At 44.9% G+C, this 17,551-nt stretch overlaps 1 long non-coding RNA gene across 1 annotated transcript; it reads left to right on the forward strand.

The window, feature by feature from the left end:
• The first annotated feature begins 6,520 nt into the window (after positions 1–6,520).
• LOC309379456 lies at positions 6,521–17,203 on the forward strand. Its single transcript, XR_014172504.1, has 3 exons — positions 6,521–6,697; positions 9,914–9,990; positions 16,993–17,203. It is a non-coding gene; the product is annotated as an uncharacterized lncRNA (long non-coding RNA).
• Positions 17,204–17,551: the final 348 nt, after the last annotated feature.

Here is a 17,551-nt window from a genome sequence, read left to right on the forward strand (position 1 = left end):
AAACAAGCGAATAAAGACACTATCATCTAAAGACACCCCCTCCACACAATGAGTCAATTACATCCAGAATTTTAGGCTCACTGCTGCTTCCTTCCAAATCCAAATCTGGCCTCCCTGTCGGAGGATGCCTGCAGTTTCGCATAGAGCCAGCAGAAGGAGCTGTGGCTTCACTAGGACGGAAAAGGGCTGCTTCTTGCGAAAGGGAGAGATCTTTGCAGGGCTGCCTCCTCCATGAGGAATGTGTGTGATCCTGACTCCTGGCAGCCCAAGCTGGCCCTGCCATTATTCAGTGCTTGCCTCCAGCAGCACATTTCTGAAAGGTTACAAATTGTCAATGATTTTGTTTATTATATTTTTACTGCTGCGATGAGGTATGGAGAGAGATGGAGATTTTCCGCCTCAGGCGTCACAGTACTCAGGTCGGCATAGCTTCCAATAAACCTGAGGTGCAAGGGCTCCTCGCTCAGAGGAGGATATGCTTACTTAGACCGATAGATGCAAATGCAGAAATAGTAAGTATTATAATCTAAACAGGAACACAGTGCATCTCGCCATCATGCGGAAGGCTGGGACTGGACGGTCTGCTCATGGCTGCTGTCCAGGTGCTTAAAACCGTTCAGACAGAAATCAAGCATTGCTCTGTCGTTCTTGATTCCCAGCTTGCTGCTTTGCTTCTACCTCACATCACTCTCCCCTTTGCATTTTTTTCTAACCACCAGCTAACTAGTTGAGGGAGTGGGGGCACCCATTTGCCATCTTGCACAGATCCACATCCTTTGCTCTCTTAATGGTCCATCACTCAGGCTATTGTCTCAACAGAAAGCCAGTCTGGCTTATATTTTAACACTTGCCGCATCCAGGGGTTAGAAGGCTCTTGGCATAAGAGCCTCAAGCCCCCCCCCCCCCCGCCAATGCATGACACTATCTTAAGCAGCAGAATCAAAAGATAGTTTGAAAAATAATATTTTCAGTAGCTGGTGGAACATGGCAACTAGTCCAGCAATGTTGCTTATTGCTGATTTTTCACTTCTGTAGGCAGCCAGCTCAGGGGTAGGGGACCTCTGATATGCATGGCAAACACATCTAATGGACTTCCAATCAGTTTTTTAAAAATGAAAACCAGCCCTAGGAGGCAGCCATTTTGATTAAGCACATGGAGGGGATTAATCCTTTCCTTGTCAGCCATTTTCCTGCTCAGAACCATCCCTCCCTTCCAAGCTGTTTATCCCACTGTTCTTTATTGGGTTACAGGTGTGTCTACAGTATAAACTTTGGATTTGGCAGTTTGCCTCAAAATTTGCGGCTTGGCACTTCTTGATTGATTTTATATTCTCAGGTGTCTTGTGTGAAATCTTTTAAGAGGTCATCTGTATGTGATCTAACACATACCATATTTGCACTGGGTTATCCCATTAGCAAAGAGCTTTGCTAGCTCTAGGGCGTATCTTTATCTTACTGCCTCAAATGTCCCTCATTTCAGAGAATATAACAAGCAACAGAACACGTAACAGGGTTTTATAGTTGGTGAACCCATTCTGCTTCAACAACTTCCTCATTGCTCCTCCAGCCTGAACTCAGAAAGCTAGCAACCAGGTTTTTAAAAACCCACACAGCTCCCATGTACTCTGTACATTAGGGATGGGGGAATCCCTGGCCCTCTAGATTTTGTGCCTGGACTCTAACTCCCATCAGCCCCAGTGAGCATAGTCAGTGGCCAAGGATGATGGGAGTTGTAGTCCAACAACATACAGAGGGTTGTACCTTATCTATTGCTGCTCCACAAAGATAACAGTCCTCTTCTCAGTCACAGCAAGACTATTGATTTCCAGCCTATAATAAGAGACGTTGGGCCAAGGCTGCAGAATTTACAGTTCATGGTTCATCATTCTGGGTTCCTGATGCAAGTAGTCAAGGTGGCTTTTCATATAGAGAGGCAGGAAGAAACATGATTGAATTTGCACCCTGGACTGCTGCGCACCTTGTAAATTAACACAAGAAACTTGGGCTTGGTCCATTGGCTCAGCGACAGCCAGGGCAGGCTTTAAGCCCTGGAGATATGTGTTGGCTATATTTTCTCCCCCTGGCACAGCGCTGGAGAGCAGACTGACTAGGCACACCGGCCACAGTCCTCCCCGCTATGATGAGATGAACTGTATTTCTATTTAAACTATAGTAATTATTGCAAAATGTCCATTTGTACATATACATGAGCATATGCAAATCGGTGTTCTCTTTTGCCCTCTGTTTTGGTGAGGCATAGCAGAAGGGGACGTGTCCTCTAGAACAGTGTTTCCCAACCTTGTGCCTCCAGCTGTTTTTGAACTACAACTCCCATCATCCCTGACTAGCAAGACCAGTGGCAAGGGATGATGGGAATTGTAGTCCAAAAACAGCTGGAGGCACAAGGTTGGGAAACACTGCTCTAGAACTCCCTTCAATGCTTAACATGGCCTACGAACGTTAGGTTTGATGTTATGCAAATAATGGCATTGTCCAGAGGCTCTTCCTCCCCCGCATTTGATTCTAAACATTTGTATCCCTGTGATATTCTGCAGTTATGGAAGTGTAGCGGCAACACCATAACATTGCACTTTCTGACATTTCTCTGCTCTTGCCAATCACACTCCATCCTAAGCACTGGCGGACACTGGCTGTCAGAAGCAATACTTCGCTCCAGAGTCAAACACAGACTTTTTACTTGCATGCAGCTATGAGGATATAAACCTTTCCATGTTGATTTTAGCATGGAGAGGTTTTGTGAATTTTTTTTATAACATCCAACAACAGAAAAGCAAAATGGGGTTTGTGTGTGTCAAGTTCTAAGTAACAGTTGTGCCATGTGCAATCACAAGTTTTCTGTAAATTATGTTACTTGGAAGCTGGTGTTGACAGAATGATTTGTTAGCTTACCCTATATTTGACATTCATATTATCACAGGATAATTTCCCCTGTTTCGGTTTATACCCCTGAAACCCAGCGGTGTTTAGCGTTGCTTTACATCTTAAGATGCTAACGAGCACGTGTTAACAAACCTGGATCATGCACCCTTTAAAAGTGGCACCGTTTGGAACATGCATGCCGTCTCTCCCTCCTCAAAAAATGTGGAAAAGCAGTGTGGTTCTTTCTGTCATGTACTAACGGGAAACCAAGATGTGTATGAACTTCAAACATTATTGAGTACACAGCAGGGTGCTTTTATTTGTATCTGTTAAAACCGCAATGGATGAAGGAGAGCTGTAGCATGCAGTCCACTCCATGCTGCTGTTACATTGCCTTTTCTTATTTCAATAGATTTTACATGGCTACAATGTAGCGCCAGTTCTGAATGGAATCCTGCCCTTGGTGTGTGGTCTTCCTGTATTAATGAAGGCACTTTTGCTCCTTCGTCCAGGAAGGAAAATTTGCATGCATAAGCAGCCTTCTGAGTGTGTTGCCAATCTTTCTCAGGTTTAATGCTAAGCTATCGTCAGGGCTGTCTTAAGCATATGCGACACTGGGGTGCAAAGATCCGCCTGGCACCCCCCCCCCCGTTACCCAGTCCCAGGAGCGCAGGAGGGCAGAGCCAGCTGGGCACCTCAGCGTCTCGCTGGCTCGGTCGCCCCCAAACTTGCAGCGCAGAGCCACTCACAGCAGAAGGTCCACCATGGCACTCTGACTGATGGGCGGGCTCTTCTCTGGACTCAACTCTCAGGCCCTGGACTCTTGACCTGGCACCCCTGAGAGCCCAGTGCCTGGGTGCCCTGCACCCCTAGCGCCTATAGGTAAGACAACCCTGGCTTTGGTTTAGAGTTACATGGGCAAGTCTTGGGCTTGGGAGTTACTCTCCTGCTCCTCCTCCTGGTGCGGCTATGAAGAGACAGGAAGCTTCCCCTTCCATCTGTAACTAATTGTTATCATACTGTCTCAAACCAGTCAAACTGTGGTTAGCCTTAACTAGGCGCATGCAGAGGTGTGAGGGAAGCCAGGTGCACTTGCCTTGGGCTTTGGAGGGCTAGGCTGGCCAGAGGGCCCTGCCAGGGGCTTGCCGGACTTGCATTGTCATGCCAAGAACAAGACTTCCGCCCTGGGCCCCAGACAAGCTCTGCACAGGCCTGGCCTTAACTATGGTTTATGATTGAAATGAGCCAATTTCAGACTATGGTTTAGAAAGCTGGCTTAGTTCCCTAAACTATGGAAGAGAAACGTGTGGTTCTCCAGATGTTAGACTCCAGGGCCAGCATAGCCAGTGGCCGGAGATGATGGAAGATGTCATCCAACAGCATCTACAGGCTGCCGGTTCATCATTCTGGTCTTTAATTTTAGACATGGTTCATCAGAATTTGCAGAGTTTGCAGTTAAATGAAAATGGAAGCAAATGCTCCCAACACACATAGCCAGAGAGCATTTCTCTCAACCCGAAATAACCACCTCATGCTGCTAAACATATGGATTGATGTGGGATAGGTGGGGGCAGAGCTTATTTCAAATGATGTAGATTCCAGATGAATCTGAGCCCCAGATCTCCCCTTCACATAAATTACCGTAAACACTGCTAAGCAAATCTCCTTTTTCACCCGCATCAAGACTTTATTTTGGTTAAAGTCCACATAGCAAGAATGCTGTGAGTGAATACCACACATGCTTTCACTGTGGAGAGAGCTATTCCAGCACAATCTCAGGTGCTCAAAGGGAGACTTCAAAATGTGTCTGGTTTAGTGGGTCTTTTGATTCACTTTTGAAAGCTCGAGAACAAAGGCAGCACTTGCAAAAGCACATCAGGAAGCATGCACAGCGTTTCACCAGAACAAGGAGAGAGGCCACTCTTCCTTTTAGCCAAGGAAGATTGTGGAGTCACTCCCGAAAGGGTGTCTGTGTGTGTGTTGCTGTTGTTGACAAGGTGAACTTAATGAGGAGAGGGAGGGAGGGAGCATGCACACAAATGGAAAGGAAATCTTGAAGCAGGAGTCCAGCTCCTTACCTACACTTTTGCTGTTGTTTTGCTAACAATTAGAATTAACCAGTGTTTAATCCTTTCAAGTTCCATGGAACCCTTTAAGTCAAAGAACAGATGAAGCAAAGCAAATACACCATGTACATGTAAGCATGTCTGCAGAGAGAGTAAGATAGTGAACTCTTGCATGTTCCTTCCTCCTGTTGTAAAAAGAGCTTTAACATTCAAGGTCACCTATACTAGGCCAGATTATTGGGATTTTGTGTGTGTGCCGTAACAATGTTACGAGGTGTATGTCTGAACCCACGTTTCTGTCCACCACCTGTGTGCTCCCTACACACGCTTCCAAGAAGTTTAGGATCTTTTGCTGGCATCAGTATGCATGCCCGTTGCCCCATAAAGAAGGTACATATCTCAATCAATCAATCAATCAATCAATCAATCAATTCTACCCCGCTCATCTGGGTGGCTTCCAATAAAACATTAAAATACAATAATTCATCAGATATTAAAAGCTTCCCTAAACAGGGCTACCTTCAGATGTCTTCTAAAAGTCGGATAGTTGTTAATTTCTTTGGCATCTGCTGGGAGGGTGTTCCACAGGGCGGGCGCCACTACCAAGAAGGCCTTCTGCCTGGTTCCCTGTAACTTTGCTCCTTCAGAAAGCTTGGTTTACCAAGCGAAAAGAAAGAAACGAGTTTAAGGGTTACAGTCAGGTTCAGATATGCAGGCCGCAAAGCATGCAGCACAGACACATCTTGATCTGAAAGGGTAAAAGAATCCCTAACCATCCCCAAAGCCTAGAGAGTGGGTGTAAGAATGTGCCACAGACCCATGCTAAAAAGAGAAGAAAAGGGGAATATACCCGATATTGAAGGAACACTAAGTCAGGGATCAGAGATCAGTGCAAGAGTTAAGCTCTTCCTTTAAAATCCTGTACTATCAAGGTAGCAGGAATCTAACCCGTTCCTTTGTTCTGTTTCCAGCGAATGTATGTTTACTATCCTGTTGACTTCACCAAGTCTGAAGTTGAAAGGAAACGACCCAAGTAAGAAATAGCTGATTATCTGCATGTTTCCTGAATCGTGAGTTTACCTTGGGATGAAGATCCTATTGTCTATGCGGAACCCAATTCTTTCTTCCAGGAGGTGATAATTAATCTCAGCTGTTAACATAGGAGTAGTGTGCTGATCTCCACATTAAGAGTTAGAAGGTCAGGATATTTACTCATGCCTTCCATGTCACATTTGAGACAAATATAGCTTATTGAGGGGTATCTTTTTAATATGAAGTTATGCCAACTGCACTGGTGCCAGGATCCACCAGATTACAACATGACACTGGCTCTGCCTTCAGTTTCATGGTTTAGACATTGCACAAAAGAAAACAAGTCCAGGGAGGAAAGAGAAAAACAAGCAAATTCAGTACCAACATGTTTCAGATGCACAACAACCAGGCAGAATGGGCCTGGGAAGATAGTTTTAGGAGAGGAAGAGTCAAAAGGCCAATGCATTGTGTTTAAGCAATCACTGAGTCCTATAAAATATACCCTTTCCTTTTGTGTGTGTGGCTTGTCTCACCTATTAACTCATTATGTTCCTTTTTGGGGGACTACTGAAAGGGTAGGAAGGGTAGTTCTGTGGCAGAGGCAAAGTTCCTGACATTGCAGTAATAATAAAAGGGTGTCTGTGGTACCTTGGAAAGACTTCTGCCAGAGTGCCTGGAGCCAGGGCCAGATTTGCAGATGAGGCCCTAAGCTACTGAAGGTAATGGGGCCCTTTATATGTCCAGCTGTCCTTTGTCAACAACAAATTGTCACTGTTTTTTGTGTTGAATATATGCTATCTGGTAATTTATGGACCTAATAGGTATCTAAAGCCATTTGCACATAACAAAATATTTATTTTATCAAAGTAGTTGTTGAACTGAAATACAATTAAGAAGAAGTATATAAATAGTGAAATACAATTAAGAAGAAGTATATTAATACAGTGTTACCTCAGGTTAAGTACTTAATTCGTTCCGGAGGTCCATTCTTAACCTGAAACTGTTCTTAACCTGAAGCACCACTTTAGCTAATGGGGCTTCCAGCTGCTGCCGCACAGCCGGAGCACAATTTTTGTTCTCATCCTGAAGCAAAGTTCTTAACCCGAGGTATTATTTCTGGGTTAGCGGAGTCTATAACCTGAAGCGTATGTAACCTGAAGCGTATGTAACCCGAGGTACCACTGTAGTGAAATAATTATTAATACATACTGTTGCTGTGTGTAGGCTTTATTTGTTTTTTATCTTATATTTTGGAAATGTACATCCAGTTTTTCCCTTTAATTTTTTTGGGGGCCCCCAAGAGCGTGGGGCCCTAAGCTATAGCTTGTTTAGCTTATACGTAAATCTGGCACTGCCTGGAGCAGAGGTGTGTTGCATGCACCACTGCTCTAGCTCACTGGAAAGCCATGCCCTCAGCAACACCCTCTTCACCTCTTCAGGTGTCCTTTCCTGCAGGACCACTTTGCTGATAGCAGGAAGTTTCTCTGGCAAGCTGTTGCCCATTGGGCAGAGGGTGGAGTAAGGATGTAAGCAGCCATCCATTTCTGTTCTGAGACGTATTTGCTGCAGGCAGTGCTGCTTCTGTTCTGCTGCAGTTTGGCTTCCAACAAAAAAGACCTTCATGTTGCTGTCTGTCATGGTGAAATATGGCACAATTCATTGATTCCCCAGCATTCATTCCCATGCAAAGGAAACACAATGCTTACTGATAGCGGTAATAAAAACAGCGAATACTGATTGCATTTGCCAGATCCATTTCTCTTCTGGACACGGGAAGAAGAAGTGAATGTCAGCAATTTCTGCTCCCGTTTCCATTTTTGTCTGAATTCTCTGACATCCCGAGGGTGGAAGAGGAAGAGTGCAGTCTGAAGGCTCAGTATACACGTCCCATTCTGTCGTGCCAGCAGAGCTGCAAAAACAAATTCTCTGTGTTAGTTACAGTATAGGAATCATCCATCAAACTATCACCTTCCTGGAATCCATTTATTATTGGAGGCTGGATTCTGTTGATAAGAACAACAGTAATGTTGACATTCGCAACACAGAGAACAAATTCAGAGAAAGAGAGTGTCTTGGTAAAATCTGTTCCCGGCATCAGGTGAGGCTTGACTGAGTGCTGGCCATTGCTGTCAACAGTGGGAAGGTATCCTGTGTTTTCAGTTATTGGAGTCTTAGCTTCTTAGCAAGCCATTTCCACAAAGTGCATGAGGTCCATTTCATCATCAGAAAGACGCTCATTATCTGTCTACTTGATACTAGGAGGAGACCCTCTTCCTCCTGGCTAAAACCAGCTGAGGTGTGCCCCAGATGCTGCCTCAGGTTCTCTCCCCGCATTCCTCCACCCTTCTGGACTTGGTTGGGTTTTCTTTCGAAGGTTTCAATTCAGCTTTCAAGGTTAAAATATTGCTGGTACTTCTTTGAGACATCAAGGAAAGTATCAGATTTACTGCATTTTCTGGGAGGTGACGAGGATGACGAGTGATCAGAGCAGGGCTAGCAACTTGAAGAAGGATGTCTATTCACCTACCCAAGCTCTTTTTGTTCCTGACATCCCTTTCACCCATGTCATGTGCATGGTGGAACTCCCTGTTTCTGGCCCGGCCACTTGTCAAAAAAAGCCTAGCAATTAGAGATGAGAAATCCATGACGCAGATCATATATCTTTTCTCCCAGTCATTTCTCAGCGATTTTAACCAGTTTTTAATAGCTCTCGTGGGGGGATATTAATCACAGGAGTTGACCTAATTGAGGAAACTGAGAGATCTCATTGTTAGCACACAAGGGGGTGATGATGTCTTTTCCATAACCTTTAGGTAGCAAATTAATTATCCATAAAGATACTAGAATCACTGAAGAAATCACTTCCATACCCTGCAGCCATCATGAAAACAAGCAACGCTAGGGGCTTTTTTATATTGGGAAAGGTAGAAGTGGAAACTGTGGCATTCAGAATTTTACTTTGCCAGCCATGCCTTTTTCCAAGTCCCTTCATTACATTTCTCCTCCCTTTCTGGTTTTCTGTGCACCTGCCCCAACAGTTAGGGATGGTTAGTATCCCATACTCATTGGACGTGCTCAGTCCCCAATGAGCTGTTTTAATGTCCTTCCTGTTTACTTGCCCCCTTAAAGAGTTAGTGTGCTTCTGCAAAACTTTAGTTCCCCCATGCCTGTTGATACCTCCACTTTGTGCACAGCTGGTGCATTTTGGAGCATAAGGCTCCACACTCATAGAATGGATGGCTCAGTCAGTAGAGCATGAGGTTTTTAACCTCAGGGTTGCGGGTTTGAGCCCCATGTTGGGCAAATGATTCCTGCATTGCAGGGGGTTGGATTAGATGTCCCTTGGGGTCTCTTCCAGCTGTATGGTTCTGTGGAATTCACTATTGGTATATAAGATTCAAAGCTGGAATAATACCTTCCCATTGAAATAATTAGTGCAGCTACATTGAAAAATACTGACATGCTTTCTCTGCAACTTCGATACAATACAATATAATACAATCACATTTGTTCAACACTTTATGTAGCATTAAATTTAACACTAACTAGACTACAAGCTTAACATGAGTCAACAGTTTGATGCAGCTGCAAAAAACGCTAATGCTATTCTAGGCTGCATCAACAGAAGACTAGTGTCCGGATCAAGGGAAGTAATAGTCATGCTCTATTCTGCCTTGGTCAGGCCACACCTGGATTAATGTGTCCAGTTCTGGGTGCCACAATTTAAGAAGCATATTGACAAGCTGGAACATGTGCAGAGGAGGAGGACCAAGATGATCAAGGGTCTGGAAACCAAGCCTTATGAGGAATGGTTGAGGGAGCTGGGCACTTTTAGCTTGGAAAAGATGACAATGAAAGGAGATATAATAGACATCTTCAAATATTTAATGGGCTGTCACATGAAGACTGAGCAAGCTTGTTTTCTCTTGCTCCAGAGGGCAGGACCTGAACCAAGGGTTTCAAGTTCCAAGAAGGGAGATTCCGTCTAAACATCATGAAGAACTTTCTGACGGTAAGAGCTGTTTGACAGTGGAACAGACTCCCACATGAAGTGGTAGACTCTCCTTGCTTGGAGATTTTTAAGCAGAGTTTGGATGGCCATCTGTCAGGGATGCTTTAGCTGTAAGTGTAAGCTGAGCATGCGTGTCCCATTTTGGCTTGATGCACATAAAAGACAAATGGCAAAACATATCAAATGCCAAAAAAAAGGTGTCAAATCTGAGGCCAGGGCAGGTCCACCCATGAGGTGGATTGAGGCAGCCATCTTGAATGACAAAATCCCATGGGGCATTTGCCCCCACAGGTGCCACACCCACCCCTGCTACCTCCACCAGTGAAGTGAGGAGACCCAGTGGTGGCTTCTGGTGAGATCTGGCAGAACTCTCAACAAATCTTGTGGAGCTCAAATGAGATATTGCTGGAAGCTGCCACCTCATGACCCCGGTAAGTGAGGCTTTGGTGGAATGGTTTCAATGATGGGGGGGAGGGGCAGCACCTTCCTGTTTTGCCTCAGGCATTGAAACAGAATGAGTCACCCGTGTCCGAGGCCCTCTTTGAGCTAAGGCCCTTACTCCCTCTTTAATGAGCTATGGTTCTGGGTGGTGAAAGGGGATTTAAATTCACATACATAATAGCAGGATTTGGGAGCAGCAAGCATCTAAAGTGGAGGACCCATTTGACCATTAAGTCCTGAATTTAACATTTCCTAGGAGGGCCTTCTCGGTAGTTGTGCCCTCCCTGCAGAATGCTCTCCCTTCAGATGTCAAGGAGATAAAGAACTACCCAACTTTTAGAAGACATGTGAAGACAGCCCTGTATCAGGAAGTTTTTAATGTTTTATTATGTTTTTATATATACTGTAAGCTGCCCAGAATGGCTGGGGAAACCCAGCCAGATGGGTGGGGTATAAATAATAAAAGATTATTTGTTGTTGTTGTTATTGTTTAGTTGTTTAGTTGTGTCCAACTCTTCATGACCCCATGGACCAGAGCATGCCAGGCACTCCTGTCTTCCACTGTCTCCCACAGTTTGGTCAAACTCATGTTGGTAGTTTCGAGAACACTATCCAACCATCTCATCCTCTGTCGTCCCCTTCTCCTTGTGCCCTCCATCTTTCCCAACATCAGGGTCTTTTCCAGGGAGTCTTCTCTTCTCATGAAGTGGCCAAAGTATTGGAGCCTCAGCTTCAGGAATCTGTCCTTCCAATGAGCACTCTGGGCTGATTTCCTTAAGAATGGATACTGTCAGGGAACTGCCATCAGTGCCAGAGGGAGAGAGCAAAATCCAGAGAGATTCCAGAGAGCGTCTCGGGATTGGAAGAGGCAGCCCATCTTCTGGGGAAGAGAATCAGCGTAGCACCAGTGGAGAAGGGGGGCAGATGGGGGAAGCGGCGAGGCGGTCCCATGACTCCTTGCCGGGGACCAGCGGGGAGAGTAGGGGTCCTCCGCTGCCTCCGCCCTCCTTGCGCAGAAGGCTTTCACGCAGAGGGAGTAGGAGGAGACTAGGCGTCAAAGAGCTTCTTTGCTGGAAGAAGTTTAAGAAACACCCACTGACGGATTCTGCCAGCGATTGAGACAGCCACAGGTGAGTGGCTGTCCAGACAGAAAAGGTTCACTCAGGCAACCCAGCCAGCTGTTTGCACCGGCTTATGCACGAGCAACCCCTAGAACCATTAAAGATATGTTTGATCTTCTTGCAGTCCATGGGACCCTCAAGAGTCTCCTCCAGCACCATAATTCAAAAGCATCAATTCTTTGGTGATCAGCCTTCTTTATGGTCCATTTCTCACTTCCATACATCACTACTGGGAAAACCATCGCTTTAAGTATATGGACCTTTGTTGGCAAGGTGATGTCTCTGCTTTTTAAGATGCTGTCTATTATTGTTATTTTTTAAAAAATATTATTATTATTATTAAAGACGGATCTTTTCCAAAATAAAACCAAATAAAACTGGCCTAGCTAGTTTCCCTGATTTGAAGAATCGCAATTCTTCTTGCAGCTCAACATGGTGGAGACTTGCAGACTTGCACCAATAATAATAATAATAATAGTAATAATACAGTAATATCATTTCCCCCCACAGAATAACAAAGCTAGACATTTGTGACCAGTGCAAAATGTGCAAATTAAGCAAACCTGAAACATTTGTTGATTCTCAACCATTTATATCTGTTTGTGCTACTCGTAGTGGGGAACAACTATTTGTTAAAACTCTCTTAGTACCCCGACGTTATTAAATCTCACCGGGCAGTGGCCAAATCTGTCTTTTCAGCCATGAGGGCTAGAAATTTGTACTTGAAATTTAAGAGGAGATTCCAAGAACCCTGAGTTCTGTGCCCAGTGTGTGTTTCTACTCTTGAAGTTGTAGCATCAAGAAATGCTAGCAGTTCTGTTGACAGGGCAGACAGTGCCTTCCTCTTTTCCTCCCTCTTTCTGACTGTTTTCTACTTCTGCTGCACTTGCCAGCCATGCCTGTCATTTGTATTGAATTGGGATTGCTTTCCACCTCTCACAGGCAGCAAATTGCTGGTTAAACATTCATTAAATCTCTCCCTGGGGCATGGCTTGTGACCCACACATTTTGCTTCTGTTGACCAAACAAGTGGAGGAATGTGTCCACAGGCTATCGGCTCCTCCAGAGTGGGCAAGGAGCCCACAAATGTGATCTAAACCCTGACCGGGACTAAGAAGGAAAGGCAACACCTTTTTCTTGTTGTTCGGCTTCTGTCCCTGGGAAAATGCAAGCTTTGTAGTGAAGCAATATAGCAAACTATAAATAGAGCCTTGCTGGTAACCCAGCCTTTAGGCATCAGAGAGTTTCTCTCTCTCTTCTCTCTCTCTCTCCCCACCCCCATGTGTGTGTGTGTGTGTGTGTGTGTGTGTGAGAGAGAGAGAGAGAGAGAGAGAGAGAGAGAGAGAGAGCGCACAATTTCACTTGCATACAAAATACCAATAGTGATACAACCAGTGGCAGATTTATGGTCTGTGGGGTTCTGTGTGCCGCCCTTTTGGGGAGCTCTGTTCTGTGGGTTAAACCACAGAGCCTAGGACTTGCTGATCAGGAGGTCGGTGGTTTCAAAACCCCGCAACGGGGTGAGCTGCCGTTGCTCGGTCCCTGCTCCTGCCAGCCTAGCAGTTCAAAAGCATGTCAAAGTGCAAGTAGATAAATAGGTACCGCTCCGTTGGGAAGGTAAATGGCGTTTCTGTGCGCTGCTCTGGTTCATCAGAAGCGGCTTAGTCATGCTGGCCACATGACCCGGAAGCTGTACGCTGGCTCTCTCGGCCAGTAAAGCAAGATGAGCGCCGCAACCTCAGAGTCGGCCACGACTGGACCTAATAGTCAGGTGTCCCTTTACCTTTACTATTCATTCACCTATATAAGCATGACTATGTCAAAATTAGAGGTGGATGAGGAGTTGGTAATAATAATGTTTCTGCTTTTTGCACTGTGCTTCCTCCTCCACAGACAACTTGGGAACAATCTCTGCTGTGAGCCAGGAAATAAGAAAAGGTGATGAGAATCATAAGGCACTGAAATGGGTGCTGCTCTCCCCACCCCCAGGGAACAATCAGGGGGCGGGGAATGGATAATAGTGATGATGATTTGGCCTCTGTACCTTTCCACCACCAAACAACATGGGAATAACCTGGGAAACATCTGGCAGCTGGTGTAGCACAGTGCAGAGAGTGTTGGACTTGGACTGGCAAGTCCTGGGTTTCCTGCTTTGCCACGAAGCACACAGAGTCAGTCACGATTTCTCAGCATAACCTACATAACAAATTAGTTTTTTGTTTTGTCCTGGAAAAACTATTAGGTGGAGCAAACCAGAATACCAGGTGAGGTAATGCACCCAAGGGTCCTATCCTGGCTCTGCACCCCTGACACCTTCATGATCCTTGCCATATTGTTTCTTCACCCATCATTCCATGTCATCCACATGCAAGATGCTTTATGTACCTTCAGTGCTGCACCTTGTTTATGATTCCATGGAAACTTCACCCTGTGCAATGTTCTGGGCTGAGCAGTACTTTCATGGCTTTCTGAATTGCAGGCAAAGTGGCTTCTTTTTAACTTTTGTAAACAGAGCTTAAGAACACAAGGAGAGCTCTGCAGGACAGGTGAAAGGTCTGTCTGGTCCAGCATGCTGCTCTCCGCATTAAGATATATATTAAGATATGTATTAAGATCAAATGTGAGGCATGGCAGGGAGGTCCATGTGGCATAGTGGTCAGAGTGTTGGGCTAGGAGTGGGGAGACGCAGGTTCAATCCCCACATAACTACGAAGCTCAGCGGGTGACGTTGGGCTAGCTGCTACCTCCCTCGGCTTAGTTTATCTCACAGAGTTGAGGGTAAAATGAGGAAGGGGTAACCATGTACACTACCTTCAGCTCTCTGGAAGAATGGTGGAATAAAAAGGAAATAAATAAGTTCTTTTTAAAAATAATTTTTTTATTGAAACTTATCAGCATAGAATACAGTAAAAACAGATCAGTCTAAATAAAAATGAAAATAAGAAAATAACATAAAAGAAAAGAAAAAGAAAAGGGAGGAAAGAAGGGAAAAGAAGAAATACAATGCTCTCCATCAGAGGTAGGTCTTAGCCCTTGTCTCACACAATAAGGTGTGGACCCTCCCAGTTCTCACCTGGTTGCTTCCCTTTCTTCTTCCGGCCTCCCACCCTGGAAGATCTTCCCTTCCCTCCCTCTCACAGGTCTTTTACCTCCCACCCGTCATCTTCCTGTGATGATCATCTTATCCTGTTTCATATCAACTTCTTGCATCCCATTTGCCATGTTTCTTTCTTAGTCTCCACTATACATAAAGGGTAATCAGAGGTTATCTTTTAAAATGTGTGTACAATAAACTGGACTTATTTGGGCAACAGTGGGAGCACATGATATGCCTTCTCCTTTTAATTATGTTTTATTTGTGTTTTTTGAAACAGTCTTTTTTAAAAGGAGGGATTCTCATCTTCTTGCAAGATTGGGTCTGGTGGTGATTCCTCTGTTTCACTGGTAGTATTCTTGATTTTAGAAAGCTGTAGTGAGGCTAAAGGAAAAACCAGCCAGTTCTATTTCCAGGGCCAATGCCACCGAACAGTGGCCATTTTGGCTGGGGCTGATGGGAGCTGAAGTCCAATATTAATATCTGAAGGGGGCACATGCTCTCTGTCCTTGTTCTACCATTTTGTCTGTAATATCTCTGAGGGTGGTAAGGATTTGAATCCAGAAGTTCTTGGTCAATGGACAGCTTATCTACGTATTATGAATCTAAGCATCTTTTTAGACCGAGTGTCCCTGGCATCAAGTACAAGGAAACTAGTGCTTTGCAAATGTTCTGTTTATATTTAGTGTACAATTTAGTAGTGTTGTTCCAAACTTCATTTGGAAGTTCAGAGCCAAGACAGGTTTCCCAGTTGGGCACATAGCTAGTTTTCTGGGCTGAAGGTCTAATTAGAGAAGGTGTTGCAGATCCTGAAAAGAAGGCTTTCTCTGTAGGGATAGGGTATCCGTGACCCTCCAGATGGTAGATTCCAACTTCAACCCCCAACCAGAATGGCCAGTGGCCTGGGATAATGGAAGCTGTAGTCCAGCAATATCTGGCGGGCCACAGGGTCACCATCTTTGATTTACAGATTAAAGTGGACGGAGTTAACTGGACGCTTGCCAAGCGAGATCTTGTTTCTTCTGTAGGAAACTCTGGGTGGCTCCTCTTGAATGATCTGGTCAAATGACTAGCTTTGCTCAGATGCCAGAGCACATTGCAGCCAGTATGTACAGAGCAAACAAAGCTTGGCTTCTAAAGTGCTACTGGAGCATTGGCCAAGATATTTTATACGATCTACACAGATCTTGTTGACTCAAATCATTGTGCAATTCAAGAAGGCAACTCCCACCCACCCATCTGTAGGAGGAAACACCAGAGAAAGGGCATTTTGGTGTCTCTGCCATGCCAAACATGGCACAACAGGAGGACCATCGTTCTTACGCTGGTCCCAATGCCAGGTGAAGCTGTGACCGCCACGGGCTGCAGATATTTTAACAGTAAAAGCTTGCCGCTCTATAGTATATCCCACCCAGATGCAAGTCCACCACACCTCTGTCTTACAGCTCACATCATATGTGATGTCAAGTGTGGGGCAGGTAAAGATGGGGCTGGACCCAAAAGGGGTTCATGGCTGGCCTGCAAGGCCAATCAGTGGATTGTTCATAGCGTTATGCAAAAAACAGGTCCCCTGGTGTGTTTGTGACATCAGCTGATTGACAGGCGGACAGTCCTGCCCACGTAGCAAATTTCACCTTTGAGTGGTGCAGGAGGTAAGGATCTGGTGTTGTTCTAGGGACTCCCTGTCTGTGCCCCGCCCCCCTGGCCACCTGTGCTTCTGGCCCTGATATTAGGATGTGAGCCAAAAGGGATGGGTACAAGGTGTGGAGATCAGACAAAAGGTGGATGAGGGGTGTAAGGGACCCAGTGTGTGTTTGTGTAATTTATATTGGTCTTGAGGGAGAATTATAAAAGTGAATTGGCATTTATAATACTCAAAGCAGAAACAGTCTTTGAACATTATACATAAGGTAAAGGTAAAGGGACCCCTGACCATTAGGTCCAGTCATGGCCAACTCTGGGGTTGCGGCGCTCATCTCACTTTATTGGCCAAGGGAGCCATCGTACAGCTTCCAGGTCATGTGGCCAGCATGACTAAGCCACTTCTGGCGGACCAGAGCAGTGCACGGAAACACCGTTTACCTTCCCGCCGGAGCGGTACCTATTCATCTACTTGCACTTTGACGTGCTTTAGAACTGCTAGGCTGGCAGGAGCAGGGACCAAGCAATGGGAGCTCACCCCGTCGAGGGGATTCGAACCACTGACCTTATGATCGGCAAGTCCTAGGCTTTGTGGTTTAACCCACAGCGCCACCCGTTCAACCCAAACGAAGGAAAAGAAAGAAAAACAAATTACAGATTAATCATTGGAGTCTTTTTAAACTATTTCAACTTTTTTCTTTGCAGGGTTTAACAAATGCAGCTGGAGATGCTTAAGATATGGAAGGTCTATTACAGCTATTATTATTATTATTATGCACATCCTGCCTTTTTTCTGTGACAGGGACTCAGGGTGGCTTACAGTTAAAATAGAAACAGTTATAAAGAATTCTATATACCCGCCTGTGTAGCTGAGGTTACTGGAGCCTCAATTACTTCATTAATAAATAAAATAAAATTACACCATGTTAAACAAAACTCATTTTTTTATACTTTCTGTATCTTTTGGGCTAGCTTTTCAGATAAAGCAAAAAGCAAAACAAGAATATACCAGTATTTTAAAGCGGCATTTTCCAAATATTTCCAGAACCTTGAAGTGGTTAATCTAGCCACTGATAAGAGGAACCTGATTAAGTCTTTATTCTTGCCGTCAAGATTTTGCCCATCCCAGATATTTGAAAACGCTAGGGATGGAAACAGAATAACATCTGGGTGAGTAATCTTCTGTATTTTCTCAAAACCCTTCCACAGTGGGACATGTACCCCACGTGCAGAGAGAGAGAGAGAGAGAGAGAGAGTGTGTTTT

The sequence above is a fragment of the Podarcis melisellensis genome, assembly GCF_964234715.1.
Source record: "Podarcis melisellensis genome assembly, chromosome: 10".
Taxonomy (NCBI): domain Eukaryota; kingdom Metazoa; phylum Chordata; class Lepidosauria; order Squamata; family Lacertidae; genus Podarcis; species Podarcis melisellensis.